Below are 15,589 nucleotides of genomic sequence, written 5' to 3' on the forward strand. Positions count from 1 at the left end.
TCTATATAGTCACTCATACATATACTCACTCATCATATGAAGAGATACACCTATACATCCTGTTACACACCGACATTCATCCAAAAGTTACTCACACACATATTCACACGTGCAAATAAACTATTGAACAACCATTTATTTGAATATAGAGTTATACACACACTTCCACCTTACTTCTACTGAAAATTACACATATTTATTCTCTTAAACAATCACTTATAGAAACACATACTTATTTAAACAGGAAATCTTACAATCTCTTACTCTCACATATACTCACTTATATACATCAATATTCATATATACTAGATTAAAACATATGTAGTTACTGATAAAGACACTAGTGAGACAGTCATTCACTCACTAACAAACACATATAGACACTCATCCACCCATACAGTCCTGTACATATGCTGTCTTCAAAACACATACAAACAAAGAGTCAGTCACTCATGCATCTATGTGCTAAGTAATACCTCCACCAAACCACATCGACACTCATACTGATACTACTAAAAATATCAAATAACCCATATACATACGCATGTAGCTACTTATCAACACATGTAGCCACTTATGCACAAAGTGAAACACTAATATATGTATTTAAATATTTAAACATAACTCACTAATATTTATTTTTCAGAAAGACACATATTCACTGGATGGTGTCATCAGTGATGTCATGAGTGATGTCACTGACCATGTCATGAGTGATGTAATATGTGATGTCATCAGCAGTGCATTGCACGCGCAAGTTATAGTGAGTCCGACTAACTATAACGTGGGAATTTCAATGGTTTTATATCAGTAAAATTTCCAGCTAACTATAACTGGTGTGAAACCTATGGTTTTTTCAGTGAATTTAATAGGTTTTTTAAATGCTAATTCCTAACTATAACTGGTGTGAAACCTATGGTTTTTTTCAGTGAATTTCAAAGGTTTTTTTAATGCTAATTCCTTACTATAAGTTTCACTTTATAAATAAGACTGTTAGCACTCTAGTTGTTCTTTTTAACACTCTGGTACATTCTGTCATTGGGCTACAGTTGGGCTACATCTAGTTGAATTTTGGGCTACATTTACAATTTTTGATCTCTGGTGGCCATCTTTGGGCTACATTGGGCTACTTTGGGCTACATTTGGGCTACATTTTGGCTCTAACATATATTAAGCCCAATGTAGCACAATACATATTTTTATAAAGTAAATTTTTTTACAAACCACTTCAGAATGGGGCTACCTGTCTCTACAATTATCCCATTTTTTTTTTTTTAATTTTTGGGGGGAGCGCTCCCAGAGCGTGCCCCGGAGTGCGCCCCGAAAAGCGTATTTCTGAAAAGCGCCCCCGGGCGCGCTCCGGGGAGCGTCTCGTGAGCGCCAATATCGCAAACGAAAACATGATCGTGACGTATCGCGTAGCCGCAACAGCGTGATACGCACGGCGTAAGCGCACCCGGAAGTACTCGAGCGAATACGATCGCAAAACGTAAACTTCCGACGCGCTTACGCTGCGCGCCCCCGTGCGCGTAGCGTAAGCGCGTCGGGTCATGTGAGCAGAAAATAACACTTTTCATTGGTTCATAACAGTTTTAGTTTCATAATGATGAAGCCCCTGGTCTTGTGACCTGAAAATAACACTTCTCATTGGTTCAGGACAGTTTTTTTTTCTAAATGATGAAAGACCCCACTTTTTTTCCTTATTCTGACTTTGTCCTTTGACTGAGGAAGACCTGTTTGTTGCTCTCTCTACTTTTTTGCTCCAAATAATGGCTTCAGTAGTAGCATCAGCTGGTGCATCTGCCCCACCACCACCACCACCACCACCAAGAGGACCAGCTCCAAATTATATTGGTGGTCAAGAACAGGAGGAGGAGGAAGAGGAAGAGGAGGAGGGGAGAAGAAGATGGCTGCCAGAAGAAAATACACCTTACAAACCCAAACCACACATTGTTTGGCAGTTTTTTTCAATTCCAGAGGGGAAAAAAAAGGTGAATGCTCCCAAGGTGACTTGCCTCATCTGCAATGATGAACTTTCACGGGGCAACCCAAACAAGAAATATTCTTTTGGTAACTATACCATGATTCGGCACATGACAAGAAAACATCCAAACAACTACTCTCGTGCAGAGTTCCGGGAACTGGCCAGTAACCTCCCCCAGTCATCAAGGACCCCCTCCCAAAGAAACCAACCCACTTCCTCGCAACCAGAAACATCTGAGGTGATGCCTTGCATTCAGCCGAGATTTGCTGATTTTAAAATTACTTGTACTGCTTGTGGCAAGCTTATCTCCTATGGGGAACAAAGTATTAAGCTCATCGTCCTTGCAGGTGATAATCACAAGTGCCCCAAAAAGAAATAATTTTTTGGGTTTTTTGTTTTTTTGCTCCAGTTGAGCCAGTTTCAATTCCCTTTTTTTGTTTCTCCCCCTAAAAAATACAAAAAAAATATAAAACTGTTTTGAAAAGCCAAAAAAAGTTCAAAAAGTTCCAAAAACACAAAAAAATATAAAACAACAAAAAGAAGAAAAAAAAAAGTTCTTTTAAGAACTACCTCCAATTTCTAAATAAAAACTTCATTTTTTTTAAAACTCTCATCTTTTTCCCTCATTTTACGCTCCCCGGTGCGCTACCTGGTGCGCGCACCGAGCGCTTCCCCCGCGCAAAACGAAAAAAATATATATATTTTAAATGCCCCGCGGGGCCCTTTTATAGCCCCCACATCAAACCTAGGGGGTCAAAGGGGTCTATCCCTGACGCCTTATGGTCAGTTCCCACTTTGTTTTAGCCACCTCTTATGTCTCGATTTTACCGAGACACAAGATGGCGACCGCTCTGGACTGTTTCGAATGTTTACAGACACCCGAGAGCCAATCAGCTTTCCATACGCACCTCGCGTGTCACGCCTGGAGCGCACTCCGGTGCGCGCACCGGTGCGCTGCTATAGATATATATATTTTTTTTAACCTAAATTACTCAAAATCCACTGGAGCACATATCTTGAGACATAGCAAAGGCACATCGGGCTACCAGTCCCTACAATTTTGCCAAGTTTGGTGTAAATCCATTCAGCCGTTCGGGCTAAAAGTGAAATCGACCGCCCTATGGAAATTAACATGGGGAAAACGCGTTTTGGGACCCCCCTTTTATCTCGGCCCCCGCTTATTGTATCCCCCCCAAACTTTCAGGGAAGGACCGGAGCTCGACGAGGCCATTTTCGTGAAATTTTCAGGCAGATTCGTCAACCGGTGCCAAAGTTATTCCAAATAGAATTTTGAGATTTAACATTGAAAAAAATCCTAACTATAACTACCTACTGGCGACCGCCAGTAGGTAATATATATATATATATATATATATTCCAACACCGCGTCTCAGCAGCGAAAAGCAGCTCCCGCCCCGCTGCAAGAAATCTCTCGGACACGGACCAACAGTTAGGGCTTTTTTTTATTCTGTTAACACAGATTTATGCCGCATGATGTTTCGGCTCCGTGGAGCCTTGCTCATATGTATATATTAACTGAAAAAACCATAGGTTTCACATCCGTTATAGTTAGGAATTAGCATTTAAAAAACCTATTAAATTCACTGAAAAAAACGTAGGTTTCACACCAGTTATAGTTAGCTGGAAATTTTACTGACATAAAACCATTGAAATTCCCACGTTATAGTTAGTTGGACTCACCATAACTTGCGCGCCTGCAATGCACTGCTAATGGCGTCACATATTACATCACTCATAACATGGTCAGTGACATCACTCATGACATCACTGATGACACCATCCTTGTGACAGAGTGAGAGACCTCCTTTCAGTGTAATGTAACCCTTGAAACACATAGGGGGCGCGTAGCGTAAGCGCGTCGGGTCATGTGACCTGAAAATAACACTTTTAATTGGTGCAGAACAGTTTTGGTTTCAAAATGATGAATTCCCTGGTCTTGTGACCTGAAAATAACACTTCTCATTGGTTCAGGCCTTTTTTTTCTCCAAATGATGAAAGACCCCACCTTTTTTCCTTATTCTGACTTTTTCCTTTGGCTTAGGAAGACCTGTTTTGCAATGTTTGAGGTATATTTTGTACTTTGAAATGGCTACAGTAGCAGCAGCAGCTGGAGCATCTGCACCACCACCACCACCACAACCACCAAGAGGACCACCACAAGATTACATTGGTGGTCAACAAGAGGAGGAGGAGGAGGAGGAGGAGGAGGAGGAGGAAGAGGGGAGGAGAAGGTGGCTGCCAGAACACAATACCCCAAACCAGCCAAAACCACACATTATATGGCAGTTTTTTTCGATCCCAGAGGGCAAGAAAAAAGTCAATGCAGCCAAGGTGACTTGCCTAATCTGTGGCATGGAACTTTTAAGGGGGAACCCTAATAAAAAAATACTCTTTTGGAAACAACACCATGATTCGCCACATGCAGCGCAAGCATCCGATGAACTATTCTGCTGCAGAGATGAGGGTACTGGCCAGTAACCTTCCCCGATCTTCAAGCACCACCTCCAAAAGAAAGCAACCCACTCCATCGGGACCAGAGGCAAGGGAGACGATCCCTTACATTCAGCCACGGTTTGGGGATTTCCGTATAACTTGTATTCATTGTGGTAAGACCATCTCCTATGGTGAACTGAGCATAAAGCTCATCGTCCTTGCTGGGGACAACCACAAATGCCCCAAAAACCCCTAATTTTGTCTTATTTTATTTTTTTTGCTCCAGTTGAGCCATTTTCAATTCCCTGTTTTTTCGTTTCTCCCCATAAAAATAACAAAAAAAAATATAAATAGTTCATTAAAGCCAAAAAAAAGTACAAAAAGTTCAAAAAACACAAAAAAATATAAAACAGCAAAAAGAAGAAAAAAAACAGTTCTTTTTAGAACTACCTCCAATTTATAAAAAAAGGCTAAATTTTTTAAAAAACTCTGTCATTTTTTTTTCACCATAGTACGCTCCCCGGTCCGCTCCCCGGTGCGCGTACCGGGCGCTCCCCTGCGCAAATCAAAAACTTTTTTTTTTTGTCCCGCGAGGCCCTTTTATAACCCCCACATCAAACCTAGGGGGTCAGGGGGGTCTACCCTGCCCCCTTATGGTCATTTCCCCCTTTGTTTTGGCCACCTCTTGTGTCTCGATCCTACCGAGACACAAGATGGCGGCCGCTCCGGACTGTTTGGAATGTTTACAGACACCCGAGAGCCAATCAGCTTTCCGTGCGCACCTCATGTGGCGCGCCCCGTACGCTGCTGGTGCGCGTAATGGGACGCTGCCATAGATATATATATATTTATTTGAACCTAAATTACTCAAAATCCACTGTAGCACATATCTTGAGACATAGCAAAGGCACATCGGGCTACCAGTCCCTACAATTTTGCCAAGTTTGGTGGAAATCCATTCAGCCGTTCGGGCTAAAAGTGAGGTCGACCGCCCTATGGAAATTAACATGGGGAAAACACAATTTGGGACCCCCCTTTTATCTCGGCCCCCGCTTCACAAATCCCCCCAAACTTTCAAGGAAGGACCGGAGCGCCGCGAGGCAAATTTGAGAAAATTTTCAGGCAGATTCCTCAACCGGCACCAAAGTTATTCACAATAGAATGTTGAGATTCTGCATTGAAAATAATCCTAACTATAACTACCTACTGGCGACCGCCAGTAGGATATATATATATATATATATATATATATATATATATATATATATATATATATATATATATATATATATATATATATATTCACTGAAAAAACCATAGGTTTCACACCAGTTATAGTTAGGAATTAGCATTTAAAAAACCTATCAAATTCACTGAAAAAACCATAGGTTTCACACCAGTTATAGTTAGCTGGAAATTTTACTGATATAAAACCATTGAAATTCCCACGTTATAGTTAGATGGACTCACTATAACTTGCGCGTGCAATGCACTGCTGATGACGTCACATATTACATCACTCATGACATGGTCAGTGACATCACTCATGACATCACTGATGACACCATCCAGTGAATGTGTGTCTTTCTGAAAAATAAATTTGTTTTATATATGTATTTGTAAAGGTCGATGGAAGAATAAATGTTTAAATAAGTGTCTAAATGGATGGTTTTTAAAAATTGATTGGTTAACTGGCTTAATAAGACATCATCAGCAGTGCATTGCACACGCAAGTTATAGTGAGTCCATCTAACTATAACGTGGGAATTTCAATGGTTTTATATCAGTAAAATTTCCAGCTAACTATAACTGGTGTGAAACCTATGGTTTTTTCAGTGAATTTGATAGGTTTTTTAAATGCTAATTCCTAACTATAACTGGTGTGAAACCTATGGTTTTTTCAGTGAATTTCATAGGTTTTTTAAATGCTAATTCCTTTGTATATCGAGTTTCTAACCTTTTTTTTTTTTTACAATTTGCTGTTTTTTTTTAAGTATTCATTTTTTTTATATAATTTTTTTTTTGCGCTCTGGGTGCGCGCTCCGGGAAGCTTTCAGCTAAGCTCTCCGGTAAGCTTTTCCGAGAGCTCATCTGAAAGCGCACCCAGAGCGCAACTGTCGTTCGTGAAAAAAAATATGAATGAAAAGTTAATAATAATGCAAAACATTTTGTACCATACAAATAAAATTAGTTTTTTTTAATAAGGAAAATGATTATGCATTTCTATAAAAGATTGATGACGTCACTTCGGCGCGCAACGTAAGTGCCCTCGGAAGCGCCTACGTTCGCGGCGCATAAACGCACGCAAAAGCGCCTACGATCGCGCCACGTTTGCGCCCCGGAAGCGCCTACGATCGCGCTGCGTAAACGCACCGGAAGTGCTCCGGAGCGCGCAGCGTAAACGCGTCGGGTCATGTGACCCTAAAAGAACACTTTTCATTGGTTGCTAACAGTTTTTTTTTACAATGAATGAAATCCCCACCCATTTCCTTCACTTCTTCTTTCACTTTTGTGACTGAAAGACCTGCCTTTTTTGCTGCTCCATATTCCTTGATTAATCATGGCTGCCAGACCATCCAGCAGTGAAGATGACTCCAATGATTTCATTGATGAAGAGCCTCCTCAGCCGAAGGTCAAAGAACATTTCATCTGGAAATTTTTTAAGTTTCCAGCAGACCAGAAGAAGGTGAATGCACCAAAAGTAGAGTGCAGGATCTGCAAACAGGTCCTGTCACGGGGTAACCCCCCAAAAAAATACTCTTTTGGCAACTTCACCATGATTCGCCATGTGGAGAGGAGGCACCCCCAGAATTTTGCCCGGGAAAGTGTCAGGGCTCTGGCACAAGAGGTTCCCAGAGATGACCCCTCTACATCAACAGGAGGAGCAACTTCTTCTGGAAGAGAACAATCACAGGAGCAGGTAGCAAACATTCAACCTGCATTTAACCATGGGGTCGTCAGATGCAGATACTGCAATCAACTCCTCACCTATGGGGAGCAAAGTGTCCTGCTCATGGTTCGGGCATTGGAGAACCATCGCTGCCCTTCCCACCCCTAATTTTTTTCTTTTCTTTTTGCTCCTGTTGAGCAGTTTCTATTCCCTGTTTTTGTTCCTGTTCAGTTAAAAGAAGAAAACCAAAAGTTCTTTTCAGAACTACCTCCAATTCTCATCAAAGAGCTATATTCTTAAAAAAATGAAGAGTAAGTGAAATATAGTGCATTGATAATTGAAAGGAGAATGAGTAAGAAAGAACAGAAAGGTATGAGAGGTGAAAGGAAGTGAAGTAGGAGGAATGAAAGAAGGTGAGTGTTAGAAAAGAAAGTTATGACACAGTGAATAAACTGGAGGCCTCATTTCTGAAAAGTGACGCATCGCTACGTGAAAACAGCGATGCGTCACTTTTCTGGACGCACTCCTTATGACATTCCAGATATGTCATATTTAATATATGACTAATCAATTCGCAAGGAGTTACAGATATGTCAGTATTTCTGACATATCTGTAAACACAAAAGTAACGCATTGCAGAAGTGCGTCACAAAAGTGACGCAACTCCAGTAATGTGTCCTTTCACATGGAAAAAGCACCATGTGAAAGGTTTGCTGTGAAGCAGGCGCAAGATTTTGGCGCAACAGCATCCTAAAAGTGACGCACTGCGTCATTATTACCAAGCTTTTTGCAAGGAACACCCCCTCTGCATGCATTATACCTGACACTATTTTTTAAAAAGTGACGCATCTAGGTACATGGGTCACTTTTTAAAACTCTGCGCCACATTGTATCTGCATCAGGTATAATGTATGCAGAGGGGGCAATCCCTCGCAAAAAGCTTGGTAATAACGACGTACTGAAATCTATGAGATTTCTCTGCGTCACTTTTAGGATGCTGTTGCGTCAAAATCTTGCGCCTGCCTCGCGTCACTTTCATGTTTACAGATATGTGAGAAATACTGACGTATCTGTAACTCCTTGCAACATGATTCGTCATACATTAAATATGACACATCTGGAATGTCATAAGGACTGTGGACAGAAAAGTGACGCATCACACCAGCAGTGTAATAAAATGTGCCTCGTTGCACTATATTTAAAGGATGCAACAGCATCCTAAAAGTGACGCAGTGAAATCTCAAACATTTCACTGCGTCGCTATTACAAAGCTTTTTGTGGGGGAACACCCCCTCTGCATGCATTATACCTCACGCAGATATAATGTGGCGCTTGATTTTAAAAAGTGACCCATCTACCTAGATACGTCACTTTTTAAATATAACGCAACGAGGCACATTTTTTTACACCACTGGTGCGATGCGTCACTTTTCTGTGCGCACTCCTTATGACATTCCAAGTAACGCATTGCTGGAGTGCGTCACAAAAGTGACGCAACTCCAGTAATGTGTCCTTTCAAATGGGGAAAGCAGCATGTGAAAGGTCTTGCCTCAGTCTAACACCTGCTGTAAAGCAGGCACAAGATTTTGACGCAACAGCATCCTAAAACTGACGCAGTGAAATCTCAAAGATTTCACTGCGTCGCTATTACAAAGCTTTTTGCGGGAGAACACCCCCTCTGCATGCATTATACCTGACGCCATTTTTAAAAAGTGACGCATCTAGGTACATGGGTCACTTTTTAAAACTCTGCGCCACATTATATCTGCGTCAGGTATAATGTATGCAAAGGGGGCATTCCCCCACAAAAAGCTTGGTAATAACGACGTACTGAAATCTATAAGATTTCTCTGCGTCACTTTTAGGATGCTGTTGCGTCAAAATCTTGCACCTGCCTCGCATCACTTTTATGTTTACAGATATGTCAGAAATACTGACGTATCTGTAACTCCTTGCAACATGATTCGTCATACATTAAATATGACACATCTGGAATGTCATAAGGAGTGCGCACAGAAAAGTGACGCATAACACCAGCAGTGTAATAAAATGTGCCTCGTTGCACTATATTTAAAAAGTGACGCATCTAGATAGATGCGTCACTTTTTAAATATTGCATAACAATGCGCATTTTTTTACACCGCTGGTGCGTCACAAAAATTGACGCACAGGAGGCGCAAAACTAACAGCGCAAGGCCTTCATAAATATGGTCCTGGATTTTCCCCGTGCTTCGCCGGTGCGCGTACCATGCGCTTCCCCCGCGCAAAACGAAAAAAAAATGTTAATGCCCTGCAGGACCCTATTTTAGTCCCTACATCAAACCTAGGGGGTCAGAGGGGGTCTACTCTTCCCCCTTATGGTCATTTGCCCCTTTTTTTTCAAACCCCTTGTGTCTCGATTTTACCGAGACACAAGATGGCGGCCGCTCCAGACTGTTTAGAATGTTTACAGACACCCAAGAGCCAATCAGCTTTCTGCGCGCAAGTCGCGTGTCGCGCCTGGAGCGCACTCCGGTGCGCGCACCGGAGAGCGCCTATAGATATATATTTTTTTTTTAACCTAAATTACTCAAAATCCACTGCAGCACATATCTTGAGACATAGCAAAGGCACATCGGGCTACAAGTCCCTACAATTTTGCCAAGTTTGGTGTAAATCCATTCAGCCGTTCGGGCTAAAAGTGAAATTGACCGCCCTATGGAAATTAACATGGGGAAAATGCGTTTTGGGACCCCCCTTTTATCTCGGCCCCCGCTTGACGTATCCCCCCCAAACTTTCAGGGAAGGACCGGAGCTCGACGAGGCCATTTTCAGGAAATTTTCAGGCAGATTCGTCAACCGGTGCCAAAGTTATTCCAAATAGAATTTTGAGATTTAACATTGAAAAAAATCCTAACTATAACTACCTACTGGCGACCGCCAGTAGGTAATATATATATATATATATATATATATATATATATATATATATATATATATATATATATATATATATATATATATATATTCACTGAAAAAACCATAGGTTTCACACCAGTTATAGTTAGGAATTAGCATTTAAAAAACCTATTAAATTCACTGAAAAAACCATAGGTTTCACACCAGTTATAGTTAGCTGGAAATTTTACTGATATAAAACCATTGAAATTCCCACGTTATAGTTAGTCGGACTCACTATAACTTGCGCGTGCAATGCACTGCTGATGACATCACATATTACATCACTCATGACATGGTCAGTGACATCACTCATGACATCACTGATGACACCATCCAGTGAATATGTGTCTTTCTGAAAAATAAATATTAGTGAGTTATGTTTAAATATTTAAATACATATATTAGTGTTTCACTTTATGTATAAGTGGCTACATGTGTTGATAAGTAGCTACATGCGTATGTATATGGGTTATTTGATATTTTTAGTAGTATCAGTATGAGTGTCTATATGGTTTGGTGGAGGTATTACTTAGCACATAGATGCATGAGTGACTGACTCTTTGTTTGTATGTGTTTTGAAGACAGCATATGTACAGGACTGTATGGGTGGATGAGTGTCTATATGTGTTTGTTAGTGAGTGAATGACTGTCTCACTAGTGTCTTTATCAGTAACTACATATGTTTTAATCTAGTATATATGAATATTGATGTATATAAGTGAGTATATGTGAGAGTAAGAGATTGTAAGAGTTCCTGTTTAAATAAGTATGTGTTTCTATAAGTGATTGTTTAAGAGAATAAATATGTGTAATTTTAAATAGAAGTAAGGTGGAAGTGTGTGTATAACTCTATATTCAAATAAATGGATGTCCAATAGTTTATTTGCACGTGTGAATATGTGTGTGAGTAACTTTTGGATGACTGTCGGTGTGTAACAGGATGTATAGGTGTATCACTTCATATGATCAGTGAGTATATGTATGAGTGACTATATAGAACTGTTGGTGAATGAGTGGATGTGTATATAGATAGTAGAAGTACAGAATTGCTTGTTGTAACTGATATAGGTATGTCCATTTTTTAAAAAATTTCAGTTTCTATTTTTGAATATGTGTCTCAAGGGTTACATTATAGTGAAAGGAGGTCTGTCACTATGTCACAAGGATGGTGTCATCAGTGATGTCATGAGTGATGTCACTGACCATGTCATGAGTGATGTAATATGTGATGTCATCAGCAGTGCATTGCACGCGCAAGTTATAGTGAGTCCGACTAACTATAACGTGGGAATTTCAATGGTTTTATATCAGTAAAATTTCCAGCTAACTATAACTGGTGTGAAACCTATGGTTTTTTCAGTGAATTTAATAGGTTTTTTAAATGCTAATTCCTAACTATAACTGGTGTGAAACCTATGGTTTTTTCAGTGAATTTCATAGGTTTTTTAAATGCTAATTCCTAACTATAACTGGTGTGAAACCTTTGGTTTTTTCAGTGAATTTCATAGTTTTTTTAAATGCTAATTCCTAACTATAACTGGTGTGAAACCTATGGTTTTTTCAGTGAATTTCATAGGTTTTTTTAATGCTAATTCCTAACTTTTTATTCATACTCATACCTATGTGTTTTTTAGTGAATTGCTAAAGTATGTTTTTGTAAAAATGAACACTATAATGTATATTGAGATAATATTTTTAATTTAAAATATTTTTTTTATATTTCGCTTTCGGTGCGCGCACCGGTGCGCGTACCGTCAGCGCACTAACAAAAAAAAAGAAAAAAAAAATGAAGGAGGGACTGTGTAATAGATAGTAAGACAGATAAAAAGTGTAAAAGAAAGTAACTGAGAAAAGAAAAATGAATAAGGGAGCAAAAGAAAGAAGAAATAGGAAGAAGACTAAAGCAGAGGTTAAGGGAGATTGTAAATGGATGTTGAAAGTAAAAGGAAGGACAGTTAAGTATGGGAATGTCAGGTAGTGACGGAATCAGAGGAAAAGAATAGCAGTGATTGAGGGCAAGTAAATATCAGTGAATATAAGTAAAGAGGGGTGAAAGAGGGTACATGTAAGTGAATAAGGGTAACACATGGGGAGTAATAGAGACAAAGAAGAGAGAGAGTAAAAGAAGGACTGTCACAAAGGGACTAAGTGAACCAGTAAAAAAGGTAAGTGAAGGAGTGTGCATAGGCAGAAGTACTGAAAGAAATTGAATGTGGTCGGAAGTAAACATGGAACAAAAGAATAAGTGAGGGAAGCAAAGTAAGGAAATAGGGGTGCGGTAGGGTGACAGAAAAATAGTGAAAATAAAACAAAAGGTGATAACAAAAAAGATTTTGTAAACACACTTACCATATAATCAATGCAAACTTGTATCTATGAAAGATAAAAGAAAAAACACGTTATAATTTCTTAAAAATATATAATAAAATAGAAACAACAGTTCATGAGGTTTAAAAATCTACAAAAGTTTACTAAGAAATGATGCAATAGTGAAGGATACAAAAACAGAAAGAAAGTAATGTAGAAAGAGAAAAAAAAAGGAAAAAGAAATAGAAAGAGAACAAATTCCTAAAGGTAAATAAGATACTAAAAGAATGTAAGATATCAAATCAAAATCAGTAAAGATAAGAAAATAAAAGAAAAATGAGTGAAAAGGAGAGAAGTCTGATTGAGAAACTATAAATAAAAAAGAGGAATAGAAGATGATTGAGAGTGAGTGAAGTAAAGTAACAGAGTGAAGGGATGAAAGGAATGAAGTTAGTATAGAACGATGGATAAAACAGGAGTGAGAGAGTAAGTACACAGAAAGACAAAAGGAAGAACTAAGTGAACTACAGTACAATGGATGCGAAAGAAAAAAAAAGGAGAAAAAGAAAGAGAGGGTTAGGAAACTAAAGCAGTGGTACTGTGAGAATATGAAAAAGATAAAAAGTGGTGGAAGGAACAGAGGAAATGCAGACAGTTCCTATTAGATTAAGAAGTTGTGAATGAAGTGCACTAAAGAAACAGCGATGAAAAAAGAGTGTAAATTAGTAAAGAGAGGTAAATAAGGGTGAAAAAGAAAATGAGTATAAGACAATGTGAACACAATATAAATTACACAATGCAAACTACACAATAACTTCTACAATATGTTACATTATTTATTTTTGCTGTTCTCAGAATATATTGAATTTCACTTAAATTAGTGAGATCAAAGTCTTCATCATATAACAGCGGGAAAAAAAAAACACAATCTAAAAGATTGTGTTTAAAAAAACCCATTCAAACATACATCTCATATAAGTACACTAATCTTTGATTCACTTACTTTTCCGTGAGACCAAATTGCAGATAGTGAAGGTCCTTTTGGTGGAAAAAAGTCTGCTGTGCTCTATAACTTCCATTTCATCGACTTCCTATGAAAAAAGATCTAACAACATCATATGTTACACTTTCCTCACGGCCAATTTGTGTCAGATATATCAGTATTTTTTACTTTGAGATCCACTTAAAGTATCTACATGAGATTGCAGATAGTGAAGGTCCTTTTGGTGAAAAAAAGTCTGCTGTGCTCTATAACTTCGATTTCATCAACTTCTAACAACATCATATCTTACATTTTCCTCACGGCCAATTTGTGTCAGATATATCAGTATTTTTTACTTTGAGATCCACTTAAAGTATCTACATGAGATAAATAATTTCAAATATTAGATTAACTAACTAACTAACTAACTTTTATTAACTATTCCCGTCTTCAAAGGCCAATTCCCTTTACTAAAACTTTGGTTTTAAAAACACTAGATAAGAATTTGTAGAGTCATAAGGCAAACGTTGTTTATAAGTTAAATGAGAATCATTGCAGTAACTCCATCCATTTTCAGATTTTAAGTAGCATGTATAATGTCCTGAGGTGGTCGAAGATCCATCATGATAAATAATAGCTTCAGTTGTAAAGGTCCTTCCAGAAATTGATAACTGAGAAGCCACAAAATTTTTGATAGAAGTTGTCAATTTAGTTCCATCAGGTCTACATCGTTGGAAAACTAAAATAATATACTGCCCATACCTTTGTATAAATAATGTGGACAGCATTGTACAGTTACATTGGGTACACACCATATTATGATCTGCTGCTTTAACTAGATTTTTAAAAGACACTGATTTACAGTCTGGTAAAGTCAAATATATAAATCTTTCAGTGTCTATTGTAGTAGTACTTGATAAACTACAATTGTGGCAGTCATGCTGCCATTGATAAGAAAGACTGAAAAGATTATCTACATCTACACCTTCATCTTCCAAAACACCAAACATATACATTAAAAATTCCTGACAATCCTGCTGAATGTTCTGTGAAAATTTATCTTGACCAGAACACAAATCTAAAATATTTCGAATTTCTGTTACACTTTCTATTTGTGCTGTAACACTGCTACATTTCTGAAACACAGAATTCAATAAACCACACAATCTTTGATCCCGATTTTCAACAATCTGTTCTTGTAAACTTTTAAGAAAAAAAACAACATTAACCACTACATTAGCATAGCAGTTGACACCAGAACTGTTTTCAAACTGAAATCCAACAACATTTTCTCCACAATTCTTTTTCTTCCTGTTTTCAATTACAGTTTTCTCTACTTTTTGTCTTTTTGCAACTACCTCACTACAATTATCCTCATTTCTTCTTTTTCGGCCTACCACACGTTTTTCAAACAGAGGATATTGAGGCAAATGTGGAGCATACTCTCTTCTTAACCTATTGTATTCTTTAACACAATCTAGATCGGCAGAAATCTTTGTCTCATCACACGCAATCAAGTACAATCCTGATAAAGTTCTGACTCGAGATAATGCCACATATGCCATACCCTCTTTAAACACAGATCTTCCAATGTTCACCAATGCACTATCTACACTTAAACCTTGAGATTTATGAATTGTCACTGCATACGCCAAACAAACAGGAAACTGTTTTCGGCGAACATATAAGTCTTTTACAAGTAAAAATCTAGCAGAACAACGACTTATTTGTTGTACTTGTTCAATGCCATCAAATTTTATTTTTAAAAATTCAATTCCATCTCTATTTCTGTAATTCACAAAATCAACAACATAACCCATTGCTCCATTTACCAGACCGCTTTCAACATTTAAATTCCTTCTCAAAATGATACGACAATTTAAACACACATTCAGAGTCTTTTCAAAACCAGCTGTTTTTGAAATACTTTTCTCCAATGAATGCAATTTAGTTTTCAAATTTTCTGACAAAACAATTGTTGCACCCATATGCTCTATTTTATCTATTGCTTCCAGTTTCACAATCTCTTCAT

This window comes from Lissotriton vulgaris, chromosome 9, assembly GCF_964263255.1.
Source record: "Lissotriton vulgaris chromosome 9, aLisVul1.2, whole genome shotgun sequence".
NCBI classification, from domain to species: domain Eukaryota; kingdom Metazoa; phylum Chordata; class Amphibia; order Caudata; family Salamandridae; genus Lissotriton; species Lissotriton vulgaris.